Source organism: Simochromis diagramma, unplaced genomic scaffold, assembly GCF_900408965.1.
Source record: "Simochromis diagramma unplaced genomic scaffold, fSimDia1.1 OVJJ01000320.1, whole genome shotgun sequence".
NCBI lineage: Eukaryota > Metazoa > Chordata > Actinopteri > Cichliformes > Cichlidae > Simochromis > Simochromis diagramma.
This window is the reverse complement of record NW_024386773.1, coordinates 11,548,498-11,557,069: the sequence shown is the minus strand read 5'-3', so window position 1 is coordinate 11,557,069 and position 8,572 is coordinate 11,548,498. Positions and strand designations below refer to the sequence as shown.

The 8,572-nt window shown below is 37.9% G+C and overlaps 1 long non-coding RNA gene across 1 annotated transcript in view; it reads left to right on the top strand.

Moving 5' to 3' along the window:
* The first annotated feature begins 550 nt into the window (after positions 1–550).
* LOC120719210 overlaps positions 551–8,572 on the top strand; it is a 43,948-nt gene continuing 35,926 nt past the window's right edge. The window contains exons 1-2 of the long non-coding RNA XR_005692634.1: positions 551–1,013; positions 1,101–1,182. This is a non-coding gene — a long non-coding RNA (uncharacterized LOC120719210). The remainder of the gene's footprint in view (positions 1,014–1,100; positions 1,183–8,572) is intronic.

Below are 8,572 nucleotides of genomic sequence, written 5' to 3'. Positions count from 1 at the left end.
CATAACATTGTTGGTGGCATTTACCTGGCAGAGTTTGCAGATGAAAGTTTCCTAAACAGTACAGATTTTCTACAGCTCCACTTACATGCATACTCATATAATTACACTTGAATTTTTTAATTTCATGATACCTCATTTCTGGTTTTCAAGAAGAAAACTTTTTACAAACCATTTTACAAAAAAAGTGTTGGTTTATAAAATAAGTATGAAAAAGTTTTTCCTTATAACATCTTTTTGCAGTTTGGTTGGTTTTCCACAAGTCAGCCTGTTACACTCACTGGCCATTTGGTTGGTACACCTCACAGTAATATTTCTTCAGGACAAACCATAAATTAAAAACTCATCTCATTTAATATGTGCATCTGTTCACTCGTTTTTTTTGCCCCTGAAAGCTACGCTTATTTCAATCTCATAGCAAGGTGTCTCTGAAGGTGTGGCCGTCTCACCTTAACACTGATTGGAACAGGGTGACTTGAGAGGCTGCCACCTTTTTTTCTGGTGGTTTGCGCATGGCCATTGTAGATAACATTCATGTCTTTGACAGTTGTTTGGTCAAATTTATATCGTTTCTATCGTATATCGTTTATATCGCCCACCCCTACTGGATATATTTCTTTTAAATCCCAGATATGGTTGTGTTAGAAAATCAGAGTAGATCAGTTGTTCCCAAAACACTCAGTCCGGCCCTTCTGGAACAAACAACCACATTCAGAGTCAGCTTGGTCAGAACGCCAGCAGATTATCTTGACCATGTCAACGTGCCTAAATACAATAGTTGCTGCCAAGAAAATGTTTGCACTAGCAGGTGAGTCTATCATAGTGGCTGGAAAATGTACTGCAATTTGCTAAAAGGACATTTTTAGAGCTGGTTCCTTCATGTGGCACACTGCCCTTGCCTCAATGCTCTTTTTTTTATACTTAAATTGTTATGCCCCGCCCACTGTTCGGCTGTTCTCTTACCTGCTGACTGCTTAACAGTGGGTGTGAATACCTGGCACTCATTTACCATGAAAGTAAGCAAACTTGCTAAAAGTTGTTTTTGGTTTTATAATAGTTACTTTCATAAACATAAATACTTTTCCTTTGCACACTTCCAATAGAAAGAGTTGCACCGGACAACTCACCCCTTTCCCACTCTACGAAAAAGGTTCATCTGCTAATGTCAGTTGGCTGCATCCACAGGTAGGTTTTTGTTTGCTGCTTGTGCTAATATGTCCACCAGAGGCTGAAGTCTTCTCTCTATTTACTGCTACTGCCTTATATTGTAACATCTAACCACTGCATGCAATAGAATCCATCTATTTTTTAAAACGTTTGCATGAGGTTGTTTTCTCTTGCTGAGCTGTTTGTATGACGATACCAGTTGGCTAATTTGCATAAAGTAGAATGGCATTTGGGACTATTTTTGTGCCAGTGTTGGGCTGAGTTGTTTAGCATTTCCCTGTAGACAGGGTGCTGTTGTTTTGGAGGTTTCCTATAGGCTTGCTATCAGTGTCAGAAAATATTGGCATTGAAAAGTGAATATTAAATGCAAACATTCACATATTTCACTTAATTTCAGGAGTAGGACAAGAAAAAATATTTCAGTGGAACCAGTGTTCATTCAGCCTTTGCCACTGTCCACTGTTAGGTTATCAGCTGTTTTGTGTTGATTATTCATGTCATATCTATGAAGACATTTTTATTGTCATTTTAATTAAATTAATAAGAACACCTGTGGCAGTGTTTAGATGTGTCTGAATCTTTTCGGAGCTGTGGACTGGTCCTTGTGCAGCGAGTCATCACAGACCATTTGACCTCAGCAGGATTTACAGAGATGCATTAAAGCTGGCGCCGGGATTGTATTTTTGTGGAGGAGTCTTTTGTTTGCGTGAACATGTGTTGTGCCAGGTTCCTGCTTGCAGGACTGATCAAGTCAGAGTCCCTGATATTTCAGCTATGCATGTTATGTGATGTGTAGATATGCATATTAAATCTGTGGATTTACATGTCTGAGTATGAGGTGGCACATTCAAGTTGGTTTCAATGCGTAACAAGAAACACTTCTTTAAATTCACTCGTGTAAAATGTGTCATGGTTTCTGGGTCTTGAACCGAAGGCTTTGTGTTTCTCTGTGGATTTAGTGAATCCTTGTGGTTTTGAGGGTCACTTGTTTTAATTTGGCTCTTTTGCAATTTTAGTCAGGCCTCTATATTTCTTTGCCATTTATTATATCCTCTGTTTGTATTCTAGTTTATCTTTTTGGTTATGCAATATTTAGTTATCGTCTTTTGTGATCCCTTTCTGTGTTCCCAGTCATGCCCCCCTTTCTGTCTGGTCTCTCTGTCTCCTGTTTGCATGGTTGTCTGGTTTCCTCTTTCATTCTGTTACTTCTATCTGGTCACTGTGCTTGTTTATCACCTGTATCAAGTTCATAAGTCTTAGTCTGGGTCTCAGGGTATGTGTTAGTTCCTGTTTTATTTTGATAGTCCTGTGTTTCATGTACTTCGTTCTGAGTTTTAGCTTCTCTGTTTAGTTGATTGACTTGATTTGTTACAGCTGTGTTCCCTGATCCCTCCCCCCCATATATTACCTGGTGTGTATTTATTTTAGAAGTCTCTGCTGCTCTTCCCATGGTAGTGTATTCCATTGCCCTGTTTTTCTCTAAGTTGTTCTTCAGATGCTTTTGGGGGTTTTTTCCTTTGGAATACCAGCACAAAAATGGTAAAAATGGCCTGTATTTGTATAGCGCTTTACTAGTCCCTAAGGACCCCAAAGCGCTTTACACATCCATTCATAATCTTGAGCCACGATCGGCCCACAAAAACTGTGATCTTGTTGAATCGTGCATTAGGATCCACACTACTGAACCATGACAAAATAGAATTTACTAAGGGTACATTTATGTCATACTTTCCTTTACTTTGAATTTAAACGATAACAGCTTATGTGCATTGTTGAATATGTAAGTTAAATATGTAAGTTAAACAATTTGAAATGGGTTTTTTTGGAAAATCTGAACATTTTTTTGTGTATCAGCCAGCCACGACAATAAAACCAGTGAGAGGTGAAAAAGTAGCATTGATTATTTTGTGATAACGACGTGTCTTTAGAGGTGGGATAATGAATAAAGCTTTGTTTGGGTTTTTTCAGTCTAAGATGGCTGCAAGAGGCTCTGGGTTTGCCGTTCAGGTGGGAAACCTTTTTTCCTGGCATTTATGCTGATACATGTTCATGTTGCTCTTCACAAGTCTTGGCAAGTCTATGCCATGCCAGCAAGTTATTTTTGAAGCAGAAAGCTGACCTGCCAAATATTAGGCAGGTGCTTTTAACAAGCAGACTGATTTGTAGGAATCATGAAAAGCAAATTGCGCCTGTACCTTACTTGTCTCCAGATGATGTGTGTGACAAAATATGACTATAGTAATGTACTGTCAGTTTCTAGTGCTCAGAGTAGAAAAGCAGTATAGAAACATTGTACCTACAGGAACTGCTCCAACATGGAAGCCCATGACACAAAGCTCAGAGTACAGAGGTTTTGTGTTGAGGTTAACTCTAGACGTTTGGGGGTCTGCAGTTAATGAGACAGCAGAGTGTTGGTCACTTTTGCCGGAGTACTCAGAAAACCTTAATCTGCCAATTTATGGGGTCTCGAATTCAATGAGTGACAGTAATTCATACCTGCAGTTATAAATATATTCAGGTATAGTTTGGGAATATTAATTTTGTTGGTATCCACTCAGGTGGTCTCCATTCTGTGGTCATGGTATTTTTCTTCTATGAGTTTGTTATTACTTAATGCCTACAAAGCCGAGGTTACCTGCTGTGCATTACAGCTACATAAAGAGTGATGTGTGTGACTACTGACACCAGTAACTATTCTTCTGCAACCAAAATTTAACTCAGTTTTACATCAGAAAATACTGAAAACAACACTGCACACCTGCATAGTAGGTTTTGGAAACTGCTTTACACATGCACACGCGCGCACACGCACATACAAACACTAATGGTTCCGTCCTTTAAAAAAAAGTATTTGTTTTTTGTTGGACGTCTTACGTAACGCAGCTTGCTCTTAATCCCTTGCAGGAGTTACCACAATATTTTCATTGTTCCGTTCTGTAGAAGCACAGCAGATGAGTTATATGTTTTACCAGCAGAACAGATCATAAAATCACTCTGTAAAAGGAATGGGTTCACAAGCAAGAAAAAGTGCAATGAAAAAGTACTCTTCAGTTGTAATTGTCATAATCGTACACAGTATTACCCATCTGGTACATTTCCTCATAATGCCGGTCATATATCATAGCCTTAAAACTCCCTCTGATCTGCCCTCTGCTGTAAAAACAGAAGCAAACACACACTGAGACACACATACACACACACACACCGAGACACGCACACAGTTTAAAATGAAAGGATGATAAAATTTAATTCCCTTGGTAGCTGATCTGACAATAAATCATGTCCTTTTAATGAGGAGAGGGATAAATGACAGTGTCAGCAATTAATTAGAAATGCATCTTCAGCCTGTCATGTCTGTGGAGCTGTGTGTGTGTGTGCGTGCATGCGTGTGTGTGTGTGTGAGAGAGAGAGAGAGAGAGAGAGAGACGGTATGAGTGTGCCTCACAGTATGCACGAATGTACCTTTGTCACTTCAACACCTGTCATGATTAAACCTGGCAGAAGTTGATACGACCATAAAATGATCTAAATATAAACAGGAGGAGCTGTCTGTCTGTCTGGATGTAACCATGTTACAAGTCATATTTATACATCCAAGCCACACTAATGCGTAGTAATTATTCCATGAGTGCTTCTCATAGTGTCAGTGGCATCACATCAGAGCACATGGATGATGCTGGTCTGTACAGTAATCCTAATCCGGCTCCTAATCCTTTCATGCTACCTCAAATGCTGCTGCTGCTAGTGCTGATAATCATAGTCAAACGTGACCCTTCATCGAATCCCCTGCACCAACAATGCACAACCTAACAAAGTCCTGCATAGCATGGAGTTTATCTTTCTGCCAGCTGTACCTAACAAATGTGAAACACATATTTAGACATGAGTGGAAACAACCTGCAGTCATATCAGACACCCCTTTTTAAAGTAACCTGAGGCAACTTTTTTTGATCAGTGCTACGAGTAACAGTTACAAGAGAATCATAGCTACAGGTCATCTCTGCTTTTTTTTTCTTCCTTTGTGTTTTTTTTTTTTTTTTTTTTTTACAGATGGCATCATATCAACCAGCTCCTGCTCTACTGAGTCCTTCTCTGCTATTTTCCTGATCTCTTATAAAGAGATAAACTTACAAAGTTTGCTGTTTCAGTGATAGTTGTATATCATATTATATCACTTCAAACAGAGGTGATCCAGTAATGCTGCACTAATGAATTAGACTAACTATTCACTTTAGCTAAAGTTATTAAGTTAGCTAAAGAGTTGGGATGCTGTGTAAGACATAAATAAAGCTAAAATACAAAGGTTTGGACACCGGTTTGCATGTTTCCCTACTGTAGGGGTCTCTGCAAGCATACAGGGCTCTGAGAGGGTCCAAGATGACAACTTTGGAATTCTACTAGAAACAGTTGATCATATTTGTTTGTCAAAGATGAATTCAGGGGAAACTACGCTAAATTAGCGTTTTTAGCTAACAGCTACAATAAGCATAAAAGTTACTGTGCGGCTATCATTTGTTAACATGACGCTTGTTCTTATACATGTAATACATTTATTACCAACCTGAGAGTTTATCCGCTGGTCATTCGACATGACGAATGACTTCTGAAGTCTTAATTCAGCTCAAGACGCTGTAGATTCCTGTCAGTAACACTTTCGGTCCGCTAGTAAAACGTAGTTCTATTAATCTGCGCTCATTACTCTTGAACCGGAACCGGATGTAAGTCCCAAAAAACTGAATTTTGGAACTACGTTTGAAACTGAATGGTGAGAAGTGAATCTGAAATTATTTGAGAGCTAAATTTTTAAAGGATGAAATACAGTTTCAAAGCAAATGAATTCATTTTCAAAAATAAAATTCAATTTCAATTTAGTGATGATCATTTTCAAACCAATAAATTGAATTTCAAATTAGGCTAATTCGTATTCAGTTTTTTAAAAGCACTTATTCAAGTTACAATTCAGATTCAATCCAAGCAATTCAAATTTAACTTATTCAAATTCAGTTTCTGATGGCACAGATTTCTGCTCATACATATGAGTTTGGCCCCAAGCTAAATGGAATAAAAGTTGATTCCTTTGAGCTAATTCGAGGCCTTAGGTAATTAGGTTTGGCCCTTCAGGGTGTTTCAAGGATTAGGCTTAAATCTAAAGATGGTTCTGCTTTTGCCATCAGGGCCCCTAGACTTTGGAACAGCATACCAAAGGAAATGAAGCTGCATAATCATTGACTTCCTTCAAATCACTTCTTAAAGTACATTTTTATACGCTTTGTGATCTGTTTTTCTTTTTGACTTCTGCTGTGTCCACTTACAAATGATAGTCATATGATATAGTAACAACATAAAAAAACAACTTATACAGTTGTTAACCTATAGCCAATTATAATAATGGGTCATTCCATATTAGGCAAGGCAAGGCAAATTTATTTGTATAGCACAATTCAACAACAAGGTGATTCAAAGTGCTTTACAGAGACATTAGAAACAAAAACAAATAAAAAGCATGATTTAAAATTGATTAAAACAAGCAAACAAACAAACTAACTAAACACACACATTTCACACCTGTTCGCGCGATCTGAACCCTTATCGTAAGGGGAGCTACCAGTCCTTCTGTGGACGAGCTACTTTCTATTTTAAATTCCCTGAATTTAAAATACTCTCTAGACCCAGTCTAGACCCAGCTGGGGAGCTACCCAGAGCACTAAACCCACTTAACAAACAAACAAACAAACAAACAAACAAACAAACAAACAAACAAACAAACAAACAAAACAGTATATAAAATCAAAACAGATAAAATCTAAAATTAGTTAGTACAACCTACTAAAGGTATGTCATTGAAGTGTTTTAGGCCAAACTGTGACTTTAGGACTATGGATTTTCAAAAGTGTAATTGAAATTCTGCATAAAATTGTGGGAGCTTGAATTTGCTTGAAAATTTGACAGTACAGCCTACACTAGAATTTTTGAAAAGCTGTTGAAATGTGTAGCACAGATCACCATATATGACGTGTACCCAGTACCATAAAATGGTACTTTGAGACCATTCATCTGATTTGAATATTACAAAGACATTAACCTAGGAAATTGGTGGGGGGGGAAAGAGTATCCTGCAAAAACATTGTAATTAAATTTTTTTTACATCTTAACAACTTCAATTTCACTTTCATTGAAAGATTTGGTGTCTGGTAGTATCAGAACTTATGAAAGTGTTCTGTGTCACTTTCCCAATATGAATATTTGAGTTATTTATATTTTTGTTTACAGGCAATAACAAAAGCCTCCATCTCAGTCGTTGGCCACCCAGCTGGCCTCCTGATTGGCTTCACCTCAGGAAATTGTCCTCCTGACTTACCAGTTTTTCTGTTTGTTTGGACTTGGACTCATTGTTCTGTTTTTTGGTTCTGTTCTACGTTCCATCTGTGGTCTGTCCCCACATTATCCTGTGTGTGTATATTTTGTCTCATCTTTCCCTTACCCTTTGTCGCATTGTCCCTCTAGGCTGCATCACTCTTGCCCTGTTCTCTGTGAGTTCCAGGTTCCCTTGTGTGAACCTAGTTCATAAGTTCCTACTTCCTGCCTTGTCCAGATTATTTTGTAATGTGTATTTTGGACTTGGCTAAATTACATATGCACTTGTACTATGGTGACCCTGAGAGGCTAAATGTACTGCAATATACAGGAAGCAAAAACACAACAGAAATAGAAAAAACCCACAAAAGTTAAAGAACCTTCTGCTTCTTATAAGCGTGTCTCAGGGCAATCCTTTGCATTTTTTTGATTTTTGTCACTTCCACACTGGTCCATCACATTATTGTGTCCGTAGAAGCACTTCTGTTGTGTTTTGTGAGCCTTTTTTCTACTTTTCTAATTTTGTTGTTTTATTCAGCATCTTTTGTGTATTTTGATTTGCTAGTGCGTTCTTAATTTGCAGTCTGTTTGACCTCTCAGATCTACCATAAAGTAACAGTCTTTTGCTGCAGAAATAATAAAACACCACAAGAGATGAAATGCATTTACTATAATTTTATTTCACTATCTTACTGTACATCAAAGCATCAAGATCAACGAAATCAGAGATGGTCAAGCTGTAAGCATTTGGTCAATTGACACTGAATGACCCTGATGACAATACAGTGAGTGCACTGAATTGGTGCTCTATTAATTAAGAGTAAAACTGTGTTATTTATTTTTTTCAGAAAACAGATACAAAGGATCAGTTGAGCTAGTCTAAAAAGCAAGGCAGAGAGTTATTGTCTATGACTTCCTCTTCATGTAACGTCTGTTCGTGTGTCGGTGTGGCAGTGAGTGCTCTCTAAGTGAGCCAGTTACACTTGATTTACACACAGATTTTCTCCTTTTTACCTTGACCTTAAATAAACAAATATTTTCCCACACCTGCAGC